Source organism: Nanorana parkeri, unplaced genomic scaffold (genome assembly GCF_000935625.1).
Source record: "Nanorana parkeri isolate BGI_ZX_2015 unplaced genomic scaffold, ASM93562v1 scaffold678, whole genome shotgun sequence".
NCBI lineage: Eukaryota > Metazoa > Chordata > Amphibia > Anura > Dicroglossidae > Nanorana > Nanorana parkeri.
In genome coordinates this window covers 327,678-346,772 of record NW_017306946.1, presented here as the reverse complement: position 1 = coordinate 346,772, position 19,095 = coordinate 327,678, and the positions used below count along the sequence as shown (strand labels likewise).

The 19,095-nt window shown below is 42.3% G+C and overlaps 1 protein-coding gene across 1 annotated transcript in view; it reads right to left on the bottom strand.

The window, feature by feature from the left end:
* Nucleotides 1–19,095, bottom strand: part of GALNT1 (polypeptide N-acetylgalactosaminyltransferase 1) — a 109,253-nt gene that overhangs the window by 63,102 nt on the left and 27,056 nt on the right. The gene's annotated exons all lie outside the window — the stretch shown is intronic.

Genomic DNA, 19,095 nt, shown 5'->3' with positions numbered 1-19,095 from the left:
TAGTAATTAAAAGGAGAATTTGGGGAGAGTGAAATATACTCATCCCAATAGTTAGAGCAGACGTGTGGCACTGTAGCTCTCATATGTTGGCTCTATTGATCGAGAACTGAGCTATCACATACCGCTTATCATTCAGTTCACAATCTCCTCCCTCCAGAGAGGGTGGCTATCAGTCACCGCCCCCTCTGAGATTTGCCCCTCTCTTCTCCTCCAGGGACAGAGTGGGGTGGGGCGGGCACAGCTGGATTTGCCTCTCAAGAGGCAGAGCCAGCTGTCAAATCAGGCAGTGAGGTGAATCTTGACCATATTGCCGGGATCCTTCCTGGTTGCTGCGTGGCTCTGCGTTTCCTCCTGTGACCTAAAGAGAACTACGGCCAAAAAGGTTTGACCATAGTTCTTTTTTAACCCATAGGGAGTATCTTGCCAAAGATTAAATTCCTATTGCAAGGGATGCCAATAGTAGAAACAGGGAATGACATTTGCAGGGGCGTTCCGTACACTGGCTGTGCACAGAATCCCTCCAGGTTGCCATATTGCATTTAGAACATTACAGCAGCTACAGTTTTAAATAGAAAAGGTAATTTTTAATTATAAAATGGCTTGTCTGACAATTATGCTATATTCATTAAGATTTTTTTTCATTTTATTTTTTAAAGTGGAGTTACCCTTTAAATAAAAACAAGAATGAAGCAAAAGGGAAACATTTTTAATTTTCCTTAACAGTCAGCTGTACTGAAAACAAAGACTAACATGTGCATAATATGCCCCACATACACCACATACTAGCTTCCCTGATTCAATCCTCGGGTTGGGGTGGGGTTTGGAATAATGCAAATGCAAGGTTTAAAGGGTATCCAATGTATGGGCAATGAGAGAATTGCTCTGTTTTTCATGTATAAAACAAAAAAGCTTTCAAAACGATCCAATACATTTCAAATGTGTAAAAAAAAAAACACAAAAAAAACACAACAAGCACTTTCAGTGATCAAAAGTGCATTGAATCCAGTCTAAACATAAATTGTCAAGAGGAAAGAACTTTACAAGGCATTCCTGCGACTTAAGGCTAGGTTCACACCTAGGCGATTCCTGACCGCCCGGTTTTGTGCATGATTGCGGTCAGGAGTCGCCAAGGTGTGAACCGATCGCGCTGTGGGTGGCATTTTCTTCTAAATGGCACCCCAGTCCGCCGGGCGGATTGCGCAGTTTCCCTCTCAGATTCTACCCGTGCAAGTGAAGCTAAAAAATTTGTGTGTCGCAAAAAAAAAGGTACTTGTACCTTTTAGCGAATGCCGCACAGTTGTCACCCCATAGAAATCAATAGGGCTGCCTGGCAATCGCTGTGTGCTCTAGCACACTATCGTGCACGTCCCGGGTGACGTGCGGTATAGTGCAGCTGTGAATCTAGCCTAAAGCTTTACCCCCTTTGACTAAAAATCATATCAGCAAACAGGTCTGCATGCTGATATAAAATAATCTTACATTTATTACCTAAACAAACATTTCCTTTTACTTACAATTAATTTTTTTCTACTTTGGCACAAATTATGTAATGTGCCCAAGTATTGCATCCTGGGAAGGTTACATCAGCAGAGCATTCATCAGCAGAGCATTGAGTGAAATCTCATCTGCAATCTCATGAGATCTCAGGGAAAAGCATTTCCTCCCATGAGATTGTCGGCAACCCGCAGATAGGAGTCAGCCGTCCGTCCGTTTTTTCTTAACGGGCGGGCGGCAAGAGGTTAATCTGCCCTTAGTTGTCTTCTGACAGTAGCCATTTTAACTGAGGAAAAGAAAACTAAAAAGGTATGGAAAAAATAAAAAACCTGCAATTATCTGTTTGTAAATTGTTATTAATAAAAATTTCTAAAAGGTATTTTGAAGATATGGGTAAAGTTCCTCTTCAGAAGCCTTGAGAGCAGTGGAGGAATGTAAAGGTGGCCCTACGCCTTACAACCATTGCATGACTTTTGTTGTGCGATGGTTGTAAGCTAATTAAAAGCTTGTACGATCTGCCCATCTTGGACAGGCAGATCGTACTTGCGATCATCGCAAGCCCGCCCCCCCCCGAGGGGCGGGCTTCCGATGACTGCAATGCTGAACAGGCAGTGTGCCTGTGCGCACACCGGCCCGTTCGGCAGTTATATCTCGGGCACGATTCAAACCTGCCGAAAATCGTACGATTCTTGGCTGGTTTTCGAACATGCTCGAAATGCAAAAGTTGTGCGACCGTACAGTAGGAACGGTCGCACGCCTTCCATACACTGCACTAACCCCTTTACGTTCACGTGATTTCCTCCCGATTCTCGTACCAGAATTGTGCAGTGTATGGGCACCTTTAGGGTGCCCATACACCTTACAACCATCGCAAAACTTTTGTCTTGCGATGATTGTAAGGTAATTTAAAAAAAACTTACGATCTGCCCATCTTGAACAGGCAGATCGTAGTTGCGATCGCAAGCCCGCCCCGAGGGGCAGGCTTCTGATGACTGCTATGCTGAGCGGGCAGTGTGCGCTTGTGCACACCGGCCCGTGCGGCATTTGTCTTACGAGCAGGCCACAAACCCGCCGACAATCGTACAATTTTCAGCGGGTTTTCGAGCCTGCTCACAAGACAAAAGATGTGCGACCGTACAGTAGAAACGGCCGCATGTCTTCCATACACCTGCCGAATATCGTACGATCGTGGGATTTCCCGCCATTATCGTACGATAATCGCCAGGTGGATGGGCACCTTAACACAAGAAGTAGGTTGCTGGCTGGATCCTGAGAAAAAAAAGCTAATGCAGCCACCACATCTAACAAGTGAGCTACATTAGATATCTGTTGTTGGGTTTAGATGCACTGTAAGCCAAGAACAGGTACCATACCATCATCACTATTCCTTTTTTTTTTTTTTAAAAGGTAGCCAATGACTTATAGAATATGTCATGATGGTCAGAAGGTTAAAGCAAAGCTTATGATTGAAACAGGTGCCATGAGTTTGCTTTAACCCTTACGTTGCCACCGATGTAAGCCATACGTCGTTGGCAGCAGGCCCATTTAAACAGACTGTTTACATTTGTAAAGCTGTCTGTCGGCTTTACAATGGAAGCGATTACGGTGGTTCAGCTGCCGCCGGATCGCTTTCACGACCAGAGATATTTCCTGAGGGCCAGCATGTCGGGTGCCAGGGGGAAGGACACCAGCGGAACATCAATTCGCTTATCTCCTCCCCGCTGACTGGGTCCGGGAGGGACGCTGATCGCATCACCTCTTGTCCATCAGCTGCCATTGCTCAGCTGCCGAAGCCAAGCAATAAGCTATTGGAGCACGATCTACGCTTTGACAGCAATTGTGTAAAAATATAAATACAAAATAAATGTAAAAATAAAATAAAAAATTTCCTGCGAGTGCATTAAAACGCAAACACTCGTCTGGTGCGCCTACGTATGAAAACTACCATTGTGCTACACATGTTGGGTATCGCCGCGCACGCCAGAGTGACAGCAATAATTCTAGGTTCAATATTTACAGGTACCTCTAAACTTATGACCTGTTGGGGCTTTTAAAGCATTGCCTATGGACAATTTGGGGTACTATATTTGGTCGTCATTTCACTGACACACAAATTTTTAACCTGTGCATGTTGGGTATCCATTTGCTCGTCATAACCTCACTGGTTATATTTTACAAAGATAGGGCATTAGATTGGTGTTTTTGGGCACTGAAATCAATTTAAGTGCATTTTTTACAAAACTTTCGGGTTGGATAGTGTTGCACTAATATCGTAACGACAAAAATTTTTAACCGACACCATTTTATTTCACAGGATCTTTGCTTTCAGAAAATATATAATATTTTGCCGTTTTAAGATGTGGATCATAACAGGAGTGCCAAGAGGTATCTTTTTTTCCCCCACACATATTTTTTAGTTATCCCGAACCACAAATTCCCCCATGTGCAAGTGTCTCCATCAGCTAGCTCACTCCTGGCTGTGCCTGCATCTAGCTGGGTGCGTCTGTACACAGCGTGCAGCAAGCCATGCCCCGCTTACACAATCACAGTTTGACCGACGGCAGAAAGAGCCTATGGCTCCTCCGCCCTCAGTACCCTCCCCCAGGACCAGGAAGTTCGGGGAATGCAGAGTATCTTTCTGGTCCCAGTGGAGAAGACGAGTGGCCACAGTAATTGTGGGGTTGATGAGGGTCATAGAAAAGGTACTGGGTGTTTTTTACCCAAAGCAAAGAACGCATTAAAAGTAAGAAAACACCATGCCTTTAGTAATACTTTGATATTTAGTACTAAAATTACTAAATATAACCTGCGATTTTAAATCAATTTGCTTATTTTTACTGTAATCAAAGGCTTTTTTCTGGCCACTCTTCAATGAAGGCCAGCTCTGTGGCGTGTACGGTCCTATGGACAGATACTCCAATCTCCAAAGTCAGTAAATCCAAAATCCCATGATAGTAGCTTCCTTGTAACATACAAATGACCAAATGTCTGCTTATACAGAACATTAAAAAATATTATTTTAGTATAACTATACAATAGGGTTGCCACCTGCCCGGGATTCACCAGGTCAGTCCGCGTTTGGAATCTTGTGTCCGGTTTTCAGGCCAGCTGAGCCCTGGACACAAGATGTCACAATTTCAAGCGGACGGGCAACCCCGGGATCCTGCCGCTGAGGCCGCACTGCGGTGGAAGCTGTGAGCCCCCATCATGTGCCTTCTGTGGAATCCTCACAGTAAGTGGAGTATAGAACAATCGTTTTTTTTTCTTAACTGTCGGAGAGCACTTCTTCCAGATCCTGGTGGAGGTGCAGGGTGTGGGAAGAGGAAAGAAAGTGTCCTTGTAGATGATGCTCTGCAATCTACAGTGTTTAGATTTAGATGACCACACAGATCAATGAGTGCTTGCAATTTGCGAAATCCAAAATGCATAGGGCAGGACTACACGGGACAGCAGAACGGGGTACAGATACTGGCGCAGGGTAAGGACTGTTCGCCAAAAGGCAAGTATAGCCGGGGAGGTAGGGGGGTTTGGGAGAGACTGGGCCAGATTTGATCAGGTAATTAAATTTTCCCATATTACTTGGGAAAGTGAACTTACCTTTTAATGCACATAGTGTGTGTGGGTTGAGTGCTGCCACCATTCCACTGTGTGCCATATAGGAGGTAGCCAGGCAGAACTCTCCTACACGCACAATGTCCTACGCATGCATGTATTTGCATGCAGATATCAGGGGCAGCAGGGTTGGTTTAAATTTTTTTAAATTTTATTTTTTACATTTTTATATATTACATTATTACTTTTTTCTCCTCACTCTAATTTTATTCCAATCACATAGGGGCTTACAAGCCCCTATGTGATAGTTTGGAGGTGACCGGTTCTCTTCATGAAACCTGCCCTCCAACACAGAACAGATGTTCTGTGCAGTTCCTGACAGCTGAGGTGGCGCTGTGTTTACAGTTCTCCGGTCTCAGTGATCGTTCATCTGCTCTACGGGCTCTATGGTGAGCTCATGTGCTATGGTCACGGGTCCCCCAAAGGAGCAGGGGGCCCCGAAAACCACGGTGGGGTGGGCAGGGCCCGGACACGATCGCCGCTGCACCTTTCATACAAGTGATCTGATCACTTGTATAAAAACAAGCGGCGGCTCACTGCACATTTAGCTCTGCTTGTCCGGAGCAGGGCTAATTGTACACAGAAACTACTCGCCCGGCGCCTGGAACTGCATTGTCCCAGACGTTGGGTGACAGGAATTCCACACCCTTGCGGGGGCAAGACTGCGAAATTGGAGGTTGTACAATGTCTTACCTGACAAAATATTCATTTAGGAGACTCAGTGCATCAAAGCAAATTCATACAAAAGTCCTACCTGAGAACAGATGCTGCAATCTACTTGTTTTAGGCAAGAAAGCTTACCCTGTGCCTTCCGATTGATTTAATTTTGCTTGAGGCTCAATTTTTCTGGCTTTATAGCAAAAGCTCTACCAACTCATATTGGCTGTCCAGTAAGAGTACCCTCCCTTGCTAGCTCTTTGAATAGTGAAATAGGCAAGATTCCGCAGACGGAAGCTAAATGTAAATACAGCAGGTAGTGGGCTGGTGCAATATTCAGCCTGCTATTGGCCATTTTAAATTGCAATAGCAGGCTGGCTATTGCACCCACACACTGCTTGCTGTGCCCTCCTTCCAGTGTAGATGAGAGCGCTAGGTGATCCAACCAACTAAAAATCGATAATGCGAATAGTTAACTATTCGCATTATCGATCGAATAGTTGGTTGCAGCCCTAAAAAAAAACAAAAAAAAAAAAACCACACATGGTCTTTTGGAACGGTTTTCTTTACTTCTGATAATGATGTGTATCCAAAGCCACAGGCGTCTCAAGATTTTTTTTTTTCTTCGCTATTCCTATTGTAATGACAACTGAAAATCTCTGTCTCAGTGACAACTATCAACAGGACAAAAAGTGAGGGAGAATCTTCCCAGGGACTAAACAATTGGACAGGAAATGAGTTCTAACCCTTCCACAGCATCCTAAAATGATTGAAAAAATATATATAATTATTATACAGGATTTATATAGTGCCAACAGTTTGCTCAACGCTTTACAATGTACAATACAATCCAAGACAAGATGGTAAGGAGGGCCCTGCCCCTGAGGGCATACAGTCTAAAAAGGGAGGGGGAAGTGATATATGAGGAGGTAGCTGTGTGGGGATGAATTGTTTGATAAAGTGATAGTTCAGTGGTCAGGTTGAGGTGGGATAGGCATCCTTTAAGAGATGAGTTAAGGGATCGCCTAAAGGCAGTCAGAGTGGGAGATAGTCGGACCGGTTGGCGTAGAGAGTTCCATAGGATGGGAGAGGCTCTAGTGAAGTCCTGGAGGCGAACATGGGAGGAGTTTATCAGGGAGCTGGAAAGTAGGTCATTTGAAGAGCGGAGGGGACGGTTAGGGTGGTACTTTAAGACAAGGTTTGAGATGTAGCTGGGGGCAGAGTTGTGGATGGCTTTATAAGTGGTTGTTAATATTTTGAACTTTTTCCTTTGGACTATTGGAAGCCAGTGAAGGGATTGGCAGAGGGGGTTTGCAGACACTGAGCGGATGGTCAGGTGGATGAGTCTAGCAGCTTAATTCATGATAGAGTGAAGGGGGGATAGCCCGTGTAGTGGAAGGCCAATGAGGAGGGAGTTGCAATAGTCAAGACAAGAGATAACAAGTTAGTGGATGAGTAATTTTGCGGTTTCCTTGGTGAGGAAGGGGCGTATTTTGGAGATGTTACGAAGGTGAAGACGGCAGGATTTGGATAGTGGTTGGATGTGGGGAAGAAAGGTGAGGTCCGAGTCAATATACACAAATATACACAAATTTGGTTACAAGTAAAATCTTGGTCCAGGCAGGATTCAAACAAATAATCTGAATTCCTCAAAGTGTTACTTGCATTGTTAAGGCAATGATGGCCACATGGACACAAACAAAATCATTTAAATAGGCAGCACTACAGGTCCAATCTCAGACCAAGGCTCTTCATAACTTGAAAAGGTTTTAAATTAATTTCGGAGAAAGAAAAAAAAAAAAAAAAAGAAGAAGGAGGAGGTTGTCCTGACACAGAATTCCAAAATATGGGAAAAAATATGTAAATGACTGGACAACACAATTTAAGAAATAAAGATTAAAAACGAATTACATTTTTATACAGTATTAAAAGAATGTTGACCGTTAAGGAACCGTATAGAATTTCTAGCATTTGGCTTTCTATCTTTCTACTTACATTAAACACATAGGATGAAATACATTTCCCAAACAATACCAATATAAAACCAAAGTAAGGTTCAAAAAATTAGTTTTGCCAATGTAACTGTGCTAAGCATAAACAAAGCAGTCACGGTTCATTGCAATTACAAAAATGAAGTCCCTGACAGTTGATAATTATCTTAGCAATTAGGCCACGTGCAAATAATTACTGTCGGATCTAAAATTAAATAAAGAGCAGGTCAGACAAATACTAAACTCATGCAGGTAAATACACCAGGCTAAACTTTCAACAAAATAAAAAGGGTTGAAGATGTGTTCTCTAAACCAATAAGGTATATACAATTTAAGAAGAGACAATTGTGCAGCAACCTACCAAAGTATGGGATACAAATTTAAGAAGAAGAAAAAAAAAAAAAAAAAGTTTCTCTATGGTCATGTGCTAACCAGCAAGCCTTCATGGTGGGCCATACCTATAGGAAGAACTTTTTAAGGGACCAGATTTTAATCTGTCACCCTAAGGTAGAGAATTTACAATCTATAGTGTGAAAAGGAAATTAAAGTCCAACACAAGTTAACCCCTTCGTGACAGGAGACGTACACTGTACGTCCAGCCACAAAGGGACCAAATGACTTGTCACGTACACTGTACGTGACGAGTTATTTGCTGCTTTAGAGGGCTGTTAACCGCTGAGAATCAGCTTTTAACATTCATTAATGGATGCCCTTACTACAGAGGCATTCATTAATGAAAGGGTTAACCTTTTTCAGACACCCGATACCTTAATATCGGGTGTCTGAGAGTCAAAGCAGAGCGGACACACATGCCGGCTTTTGCCGGCATTCTGACAGCTCGTATAGATCGAGAGAGATATCTCTCTCAAGCTATACTGGCTTTTTTTTTTTTCTTTCATGAATAGATACATAATGTGTCTATTCCTATAATGTATCTATTCCTGGAAGAAGAATGTTTGTTTGCTGATCGTTGTTGCAACAATCAGAAAACATTTAGTAACAGCTGAATCCTGAACTGCTGCAGGATCAGTGTCACTAACTTATTATCGGCTGTTCTGAAGTTTGAAGCAGCCTAATAACCAAAAATGTATTAATTTATCAAGCAGTAACAGCGAGATTAATTCACAATGACTGCTTGATATAATTAAATAAAATAACATTTTTAAGTTTAAAAAAAAGTGGAAAAAAAAATGTGGAAAAAATAAAATAAGGGACAAATAAATGAATGTATTTATTGCATTTTTTTTAGCTGTGCTGGTTTTGTAAAAAAAAAAATACTACAAATCAAAACTGGGAAAAAAGAGTTTAACGTTTTTTCCCCTCTTTTTTTATATTTTATTTGTCCTAAGTGAGGCGTTAGACACACATATGTGATATAAATATGTAGCCCTATCTGTCCTCTAAAAAACAATATATAATATGTGTGGGTGCACTTTGTAAGAAAGTATATTACTAACGTGGAAGAATCACACAGCAAAAATTTCAAAAGTGTGTCAGTCATTTACGAACAGAAACTAAAAACAAGCTCAGTCATGAAGGGGTTTAAGAAAAATGTACTTTTTTGTCTAGACTACAAGAAAGTTTTTACACTGCTCCAAAAAAATGTAAGGAGCACTTTTAAATCAGAGTATAGCATCAAGTCAATGAAACTCCTGGGATATTGATCAGGTCAATTAAGTAGCAGAGGGGGTTGTTAATCAGTTTCAGCTGCTTTGGCGTTAATGAAATTAACAACAGGTGCACTAGATGGGCAACAATGAGATGACTTCCAACACAGGAATGGTTTTACAGGTGGAGGCCACTGACATTTTTTTATCTTTTCTGACTGCTTTTCACTAGTTTTGCATTAGGCTAAAGTCAGTGTCACTACTGGTAGCATGAGGCAATACCTGGACACTATAAAAGGTTGTACAGGCATGCCAACTCCTCCAGGATGGCACATCAATATGTGCAATTGCCAGAAGGTTTGCTGCATCTCCCAGTACAGTCTCAAGAGCATGGAGGAGATTCCAGGACACCGGCAGTTACTCAAGGAAAGCTGGATAGGGCCGTAGAAGGTCCGTAACCCATCAGCAGGACCGCTATCTGCTCCTTTGTACAAGGAGGAACGTGATGAGCACTGCCAGAGCCCTACAAAATGACCTCCAGCAGGCCACCGGTGTGAAGGTCTCTGACCAAACAATTAGAAACAGACTTCAACGTCCAACGTCCTCTAGTGGGCCTCTGCTCCTTGCCTGGCACCGTGGAGGTCGATTGGCATTTGCCATTTAACACCAAAATTGGCAGGTCCGCCACTGGCGCCCTGTGCTTTTCACAGACGAGAGCAGGTTCACCCTGAGCACATGTGACAGACGTGAAAGGGTCTGGAGAAGCCGTGGAGAATGTTATGCTGCCTGTAACATCATTCAGCATGACTGGTTTGGTGGTGGGTCAGTGATGGTCTGGGGTGGCATATCCATGGAGGGACACACAGACCCTAACCACATGTCCCCTGGACACTTGTACTGTAATCCTTGATTCGGAGCTCTCCTTTCAGCCCCACATCCAAATCTTGCTGACTCAACCTCCGTAACATTTCTAAAATATGCCTTTTTTAACAAACGAAACCACAAAGCTTCTAATTCACTCCCTTGTAATCTCTCATCTTGACTACTGTAACTCCCTCCTAGTTGGCCTACCACTAAACAGCCTATTCCCCCTTCAGTCTATCATGAATGCTGCTGTCAGACTCGACCACCTTACCAACCGTTCAGCGTCTGCCGCCCCCTCTCTGCCAATCACTCCACTGGCTCCCAATTGCCCAACAAATAAAATTCAAAATACTAACATACAAAGCCATCTACAACTCCTCCCCAACCTACATCACTGACCACATATATCAAAATATCACCCAAACTGTCCTCTCCGTTCCTCTCAAGACCTCCTGCTCTCTAATTACCTCCTCCCATGCTCGCCCCCAGGACTTCTCCAGAGTGTGCCCCATTCTCTGGAAATCCTTACCCCAATCTGTCCACCCATCTCCTACGGTGCCCACCTTTAGGCGATCCTTAAAAACCCATCTCTTCAGAGAAGCCTATCTCAACAACTGCTCTTTTACTTCTACCATTCACTCAATCCAAAACAATTACCAACGTTTGTATCACTTGCACTCCTATTGTACTGAATACAATCTTAACACAAACTAGTCGTCAATCACTGGAGCATTTTTTTTTTTATCCGATTAATCGAACTTAATAAATCGGCCAACTAATCGATTATGAAAATAATCGTTAGCTGCAGCCCTACTGAAATTGTATTGCAACTGTACTGTCTCTTCCATTTTGTAAAGCGCTGTGCAAATTGCTGGCGCTATATAAATCCTGAATAAATAATAAAATGCCAAGTTTACTTTTGCAAGTTAGTTTGGAAAATGGAATTACCTGCTCCAATCTGGCCCCCTCTACCCTCCTGCTATACTTGCCTTTCGGCGAACGGTTCTTCCCCCTCCACTGGTACGGGTGTATTATCCGCACCCCGTACTGCCATCCAGCACAGCCCTTTGCTATGGTTTTTGAAATTTCACTCACAAATTGCGAGCATTAATTGATCAGAGAGAACAGCTTCTTAGCACAGTTAAATACAAAAAAACATTATTCTATCAAGATAAGTAGATTGGGCCCCCACTTTAGTCCAACAAGTAGTTTTAAAAATACATATATGCTATATATTGTTAAACAGGCAGAGGCAAATTACAGAGAAACTGGCAATGTCTTGCCACATGACCAAAAGCACTTCAACACCTATACTGATTAAGTGAACTTTGTGGAGAACATGGGACTCTAAAAACCTTTTTATATTTTTAATCCAGTTGTTTCACATGCAAGTAAAGAGAAAATAATCATTTTATAAGGAACTATTTTTCCTCGCTGCAATTATAATCTTCACTATTCAAAGAACTGATTATTGTCCTCCAATAGATCCAAAACATTTGATTATATCTAATGGATAAAAATATATATAAGCATAATATAAGTTTTTAACATTGCTTCCTTATGTGTATTGTAAACAATTCTTATCCTATATTACACAATACATTTTTATTTGAGTCCTTGACAGCTTTAAATATACATATCAAATGTTTTCATTGCATACAGGCAAACCTCCTAACACCGCCCAAAAACATTCAAAGGTCTTCCAAGGATAACACTAACAACACTTTAATTCATGCTGGTCTTGAAGAACCAGACACACTTTGGAAAATTACATATTCTCTGCATTTTTCAACCTCTATTTTAGCAAAGCTTTTAATAGGTAGGGAAATATGCTAAAGTAATTTTATTCAAGAATTTGGTGACCTATTACACTTGTGTGGTCTGGATAAGGTTTGTGGGGGTTGTGCCGAGGAAAAAACCATAGCACAGGTTTGTTAGCCCATATTTTGAGTTTAAAATTAAATGTTCAAGACTCACCTCCTCCCAAGCGATGCAATGTCTGTAAGCGTTCTCATAATTTCATTGGCTTCTTTGGCCAGATCCAGCGGACATAACTATCGCATATGTGCACAGGAGTTCATCCAGACACTGGGGAGTGCCAAGAATGTACATTGAGCTGCCCATGTGCAGGACAGTGTATATTCTAAAGCATGTTGAAAGGAGGAAGGTAAGAAGCTTTTAGTGCAGAAGACACTTTAGGGTTAAATTATAAACCGTTTGCACACAGTGAACAGTTCTGCAAATGAGATGCACAGTGCATTATGGCCACTAGATGGAGCAGAGATACATAGGCATTCCCTATGCTCAAACTAGAAACACATGGTAATTGCACAATTTATAACCAATCTTTGTAGTAAGGTGCACATGGAAGGGCTTAAAATACAAAAAAAACCACAAAAAGTTCCCAGCACAGTTGCAAGCTAGTCTGCAACAAAACGGGTTACCCTGTCTAACAGTATGCATTAAAAACAGAGGTTTTATAGTTACACAAACCTTTGGCCAAAAATATGTAGAAAGCACACTGCCCTTTCAAGGCTCCTCTGTGAAGTGTGGTCCTAACTATTTGTGAGTCTCCATGTTGGAGCATATTCAAGCAGTTGATAAATTGAAAGCAGGTATACCTGGAGGGCGCCCACTCTTCAAAAAGGTGCAGGGACGCACTGGAGCCCCAGCAATCCAAAGGCTGGTTATCAATTGTGTGGTTACCATGTATTTCTAGTTTGACTGTGTTTGGTGTGTGGACACACTGGGGGTCCCAGCATGCATTTTGGATTGCTGGGCCTCCAGTGTGTCCCTGCACCTTTAAGGAGGAGTGGGCTCCCTCAAAGTATACCTGCATTCAATTTATCAACTGCTTAAATATGCTCCAACATGGACTCACAAAAAGAGTTAGGACCACACTTCACAGAGGAGCCTTGATGGGGTAGAGTGGCTTCTACTTATTATTGGCCAAAGGTTTGTGTAACCAAAACCTCTGCTTTTAAACGCATACTGTTAGACAAGGTAAACTTGTTTTGTTGAAAGCTAGCTGGCAGGTGTGCTGGGGACTTTTTTTGTGTTTGTTTTTTCTAGGCTTCTCAACGCCATCTAGTGGCCATAGCCTCTTTCTCCCTCCGCCCTGGAGGTTGGAGGACCACTGACCTCACATACAATGCAGGGCCCACAGCCCTGCATTATCTGTGAAGACAACAAGGTACAGTCTATGAGCCGGCGTTTAGGAAAGAGGTGAGCATTGACAGCCAGGAGAGAAAGGATCATGTAAGTTAAAGTCCACTTTGCAAAAGCATAGACATAAACAAGCAGTTGTTTGCCTCTGGAGATGGGCTTTAATAAGATGCAGAACTTGCACCCATTTCTATTTCACTCTGATACAGAAAATGGCTCAGGAAGTACAGACAGAACAGGTCTATCTGCTTGATGCATGCCATCGTGCCAGTTTCCTACACCATAATGGCACAGGAAGCTTCGCTAATTCAACCCTACAGGAGATATTTAACAAAACAATGCAACTGCAGCAAAAAAGTAGGTGCATTTCATCCACATATCATATAGCCAAATATAAATGCAGCTAAAAACTGAAAGCTACTCAATTACATTCTCCATCCACCACTCTTAAAGCGGCCCTTTACCCATATCTTGAATAAAGTAACAAACACACCTTTGGAAATGTTTAGTAATGACAATCTATAAAACACATACTTCAAGATAATTGCAGGCTTTGTATTCTTTGCATACCTTATTTCTCTTTTCTTTCCCAGTCCTCTGACAGTGACCATGTTTACTAAGGGCCGATTACTAGCTCTCCTATTACTTCCTGGATTTCTGGCACATGTGAATAGGACATCATCTCAGGGGAGGAAAATGCCTTTTCTGAGCTCGCCTGAGATTACAGATGAGATTTTCCAGCAATGCTCTGCTGATGACAAGGCAATCCCAGTTTGCATTGCTTTGCCAAACTGAAGTCATTTTGCCCTTTCAAAGCAGTGAAAGTGAATGCTCTGCAATTGCAAGTATTTCAAAATCAAAGCATTTTACACCTGACATGTCTATGTTATTATTAATAATCATACATAGAGGGATGAATTGGTAGAATTTGAGTTTTGAGTGTAAAGGTCCGCTTTTAGTTACTGCGATGTCATTCTGCCTGCATAACAGCTAGTAAAAGATCTCATGAAATGTAGAAGTATCCTAAAACATTCACTGCACTAGCAGAGTTGCCACAAGGTAAAAGGGCACAATAATTTCACAGCTGTAGACCTTCCTTCCAGGCAAATGGAAGTTATTTTTAGATCTTTGTTATTGCTTTGCCACTAAAAACGCACTACGTTTATTTACAGTGCAGTTTGCGGTGCTAAAAACATTACATCGCTTTTATGGACTGCAACATTTTATTGTTAGGTGTGGCGTGTTTAAACCAAACATTAAAGGATTGCATTATTCTGAAAATAGAACTCCAGGAAGATCTAAAAAGACACAAAATTAATGCAGCTCTGTATTCAATAACCGTGCCGTTATACTAAAGTTCTCCTGGAAAGCTAGAAATGTAAAACCGCTGCAGAAAATGGCACAGCTCTTCATTCCCTTAAAGGAAAACTATGAGGCGAGTAAAAATCACTAAGGCTCATAGTTCAAGCCGACGTGTGACAAAGTACCTGTCACACGTCGGCTCAATAGATCGGGAAGTGAGCGAACACATACCGTCGCTCGTTCACTTCTCGATCCTGTCCCTGCAGAGAGCCGTGACTGCCACTCACGGCTCCCTACAGGGGTTCCCCCCCTCCCCTGTCCGATCCTCGAGCGCTGGCTGGCGGAACGGATGGGGGAGGGGGCGGGTACAGCTGGCTCTGCCTCTCGATAGGCAGAGCCAGCTGACGATCACGCAGCTGGGTGGATTTCGACAGTAATGTCGGGATCTGTCCCGGCTGCGGCTATCACGGGAGGACGCTAGTTTGTGTCCTCCCGTGACCCTTAGGAGACCTATGGGGAAAAACACTTACCCCATAGTTCTCCTTTAAGTCCAATGAAAACTGACACTTCTGGATGTTTTAATCTTCTTGGATTTTTCCTTGCTCTTTCTTTATCCAAGCCTGACAACTACAGTGGCCCTAAAACAAATGCTAGCGCACAGCACACCTGCAATAAAAATGTGATTTTCGGAGATACCCGCTGAGGGTTAACTAATTCTAAAGAAAAAAAAAAACACTGCAACTTTCCTTATTTGATCACTGAACGTGCACTAAGTGGTTATAATGAGTGACGACCCCATTCAGGAATCCGTTTGGAAGGACCATGGTGAAACAAACAGCTTTTTCTACAGAACAGAAACAGGTAGGAATCTGCAGCAAAGTCTGTCACAATCCTTGCAATGTATACAGGGTTTTTTTTCTTAACAAAAAGTGGAGTAAAACTTCAATCTAGGTATAACCAATCTGTACAATTCTCCTTTAGGTTTACCACCAACTATGTAGAGTACTTTCCCTGCTGGGCATATATTAAACAGAGTGTTTGCTAAATCAGACTATGGACAGATAAAGCAGTTGCTAGTGACTCATCCATTAAAAACAAAAAACTGTGAAAAACTCCAGAATTGTTTTCACAGGTGTCAAATTTGCCTCATCGCTGGTTAATGAAAATTGACACATATTTCCATCATCACCTTTGATAACCATTAGTCTTCCATAACCCTGCGGATTTTGAAAAACTCCCAAAATTTTAGAACAAAAAAAAAAAAAAGTTACCTACTCTGTGTAAAGGAAAGATCTTTAAATTACGTCAATATACAGCGTTAAAGGACAAAATGTAGGAAAAATCAATGTCAAAGCCAAACTGGCAGTTTGCTTTGTCCATCCGGTCACATAAATCACCGCAGGAAAATGTGACCCACACGCACACTCAGGCTGTGTATTTCCTGACATCTGTGCTTCCCTTTTACACTGAAACTTTTAGAGATTGGCAAAATACTTAAATAAACTAGAGCGTTTAATTCTTACAGTTGTTTATCTGGTTTATTAAAGTGATAAGTAGCAAAAAAAACAAATGCATACAATAACACCAGGCAGCAAGTAGTGTTAATTTAATAAATCTGTGCAAGGAGATTCAACAAAAATTAAAATTTTCAACAATTGGAACCTAAGGAAAAGAATTGTTAATTGCCAATGGACACTTCCTTTGACCTCAGTCAAATGAGCCTGTCACAAGAGGAAAAAAAATGGTCTACAAGCAGACCGTCCCTGATGTCCAACAAACTTTGATGTGTTGGATACTGGGTCCCAAACTTCATACTGTGATTACACCTAACTGAATCTACTACACTTCAGGGAACAGAAGTGAAATAGTAGCTGGTGGGATCACAGCATGCAACAGGGTTAATGGCACCCTGACAGCACCAGAACGGTCAGATACCAGCAAAGAGTGTAGTTCTACAAAAAAAGCACTGGAGTCACACTTTATGAATAGGTATAAGGGCCTGTGCCAACGGACGTTAGGTTTTGGTTGATGGTATCAGTTTGGTCAATGGTACCCATTTGAGAGGCTAAGCCCTCGTTCTACGCTCGACGAACGCTCTACAAAACGCTCAAAAATATAAATCCCATATTCAATGGTCTCGTTCCCACCTTGGCGTATTTCCGCCCGTCCCTAACGCGCTACAAAAAACGGCCCACGCCTGAAAAGGTACAGGTACTACTTTGGGCCGTTTTGTTGTGCGTTTCCATTGGGATACAGCCAAGTAGCCTTCGGAAAAGGCAACTTTTTTTACCGCGAATCGCAGTAAAAAAACGCGCGACAGACGCGCATATGCAATACGCCTAGGTGTGAACGAGACCTTAGAAGTTCATTCAAACTTCACTGACAGGTGCATTGGCCTGCAGTTAATCTTAAGTGTGTTCTGCATTCCGATAGACTCGTGTGGGAATGCAAAACCCACTTGCAGCGAACATCAACAGACTCTTACAAATATTCTTTGACAGGCTCTGTGTAGACTCTTTGTACCTTGTGACAGGGTCACAGTAAAGAAACCTTACCTCGAAAAATACTAAATGCTACTTTTGAAAACTGGCTAGATGGCCGTTGTCAAGAACTTCACTAGGATCATTTCAGTGACTCTGGTATTATTGAGGCCACAGAAACCATGCAACTAGCCTTTTCAGGAGGCGGTTAGTAATGGTATGCTCCAGAATTATTTTAATCCTTTTTTTTCCCCCTAGTTGACCTCTTTCAATACAGAATGTTTAAATTTGCTGGAACTCCTGTATGCCTAACTTAAGCTGCCCATACACCTTACAATTATCTGCAGATTTTCTGTGGTCAGATGGAAAAAGTGCAACAGATTGGCCCAGGTGGAGATTCCTCCATCCACACAGTTAGGTGCAGATTGAGGAATCTGTTGCACCTTTTCCATCTGACCACTGAAAATATGCAGGGGTCGTGTGTCGCTACAGCAGGACCCTTTTTGGAGTGGATTTAGCCGCGATTCAAGCTTGCTCAATGCAAGCTTGAACGCGACATTGCGCGGCAAATCTCGCGATGTCGCGCAATATGCAAATTGCGCGACAAACGCGCGATTTGCATATCGTGCAGTGGGAACAGGGCCTAAGTCTACATACTAAAGACTTATCCCAAATCAGAGTCGAAAGTACTGAAAACCTGAAGATTAGATCAGCAGGAAATACCAGTAGCTTGCATTTACAGAAAAAAGTGATCAATGTAATCCCACATATCTATCTCATTACGAGTTTCCTTTAACCACCTCCCATCCGCCGGACATTCAGAAACGGCCAGACGGGAGCCTGGCAGCAGGCGGGCAGCAGGCGGGCGTCTTTAAAAGTCCCTCGTGCCAGCGCATGAGTGGGAAACTGCCATAATTTGAAAACGGCCAGCGATGGCTGTTTACATACAAGCGGTCCAGCATCTGTAAAGATGCCCAATCGCTTGTATGATACACCTCTTTTAGGGCCATCAAATCACTGTTGACACTAAATTGATGAGCGGTAAAAGCTTTTAAAAGTGTTGCCTATGGCCAATTTTAGGTGTGGTAGTTTTTTTGCGATTTCGCGGGTGCGCACAATTTTAAGGCTCGACGTGTTTGGTGTCAATTTAGCCGACATGACCCCGTCTTTTATATTTTACCAAAACATTGGGTAATAAATGTTTCCCAACATAATAAAAGGGAAAAGTTTTTTTCAGTACTTTTTTCCGTTATATAGTAAAAAATAAAAACCCCAGTGGTGATTAACCACCACCAAAAGAAAGCTCCGTCTGTCCCCCCATAAAAACGGTATAAAATTCCTTTCAGTAGAGCGTTGCATGATGGAATAAATGTCAGCGCTGAATACTGAAAAATGGCCTGGACAGGAAGGGGGTGTAAACACCCCGGCCTTTAAGTGGTTAAACATGGACATCATTTGAAAAATATTGTTTCACATCAAAACATGTGCATGATAAGTAATGGGTAAGTTTAATGGGTAAGCTTAAGTCCTGGTTAACATCTGAGTGATCTGAAGTACTTTTCTAGAAGCAGTTGAACATTTGACATGAGGATTCACGCTCTATCATATAGTGGCAGTTCCCACTTCACAGCTATGCTGCTGCTTGGGGCAGCAAAGTAGTCCAGGAGCATTTTTGGGGCTTCATTAGGTGTTACTTCTCCTATAGACTGCAATGGGAGCGCTTGACTATCCGTGATACAAATAGGTTATCGTTGTTTTCTAACCCAACAACCAGTCCCCTCTTAGCAACGCCACAGCTTGTAAGAAAATGGAGGAAATCAGGACTTCTCTCCCTGGACGCTGAACAGTTTATAAGGCTCTCGAGTTGAAGATTTATTCTACATGATCCCATTTGACCTGCAGCTGCTGTCATTAAAAAATAAA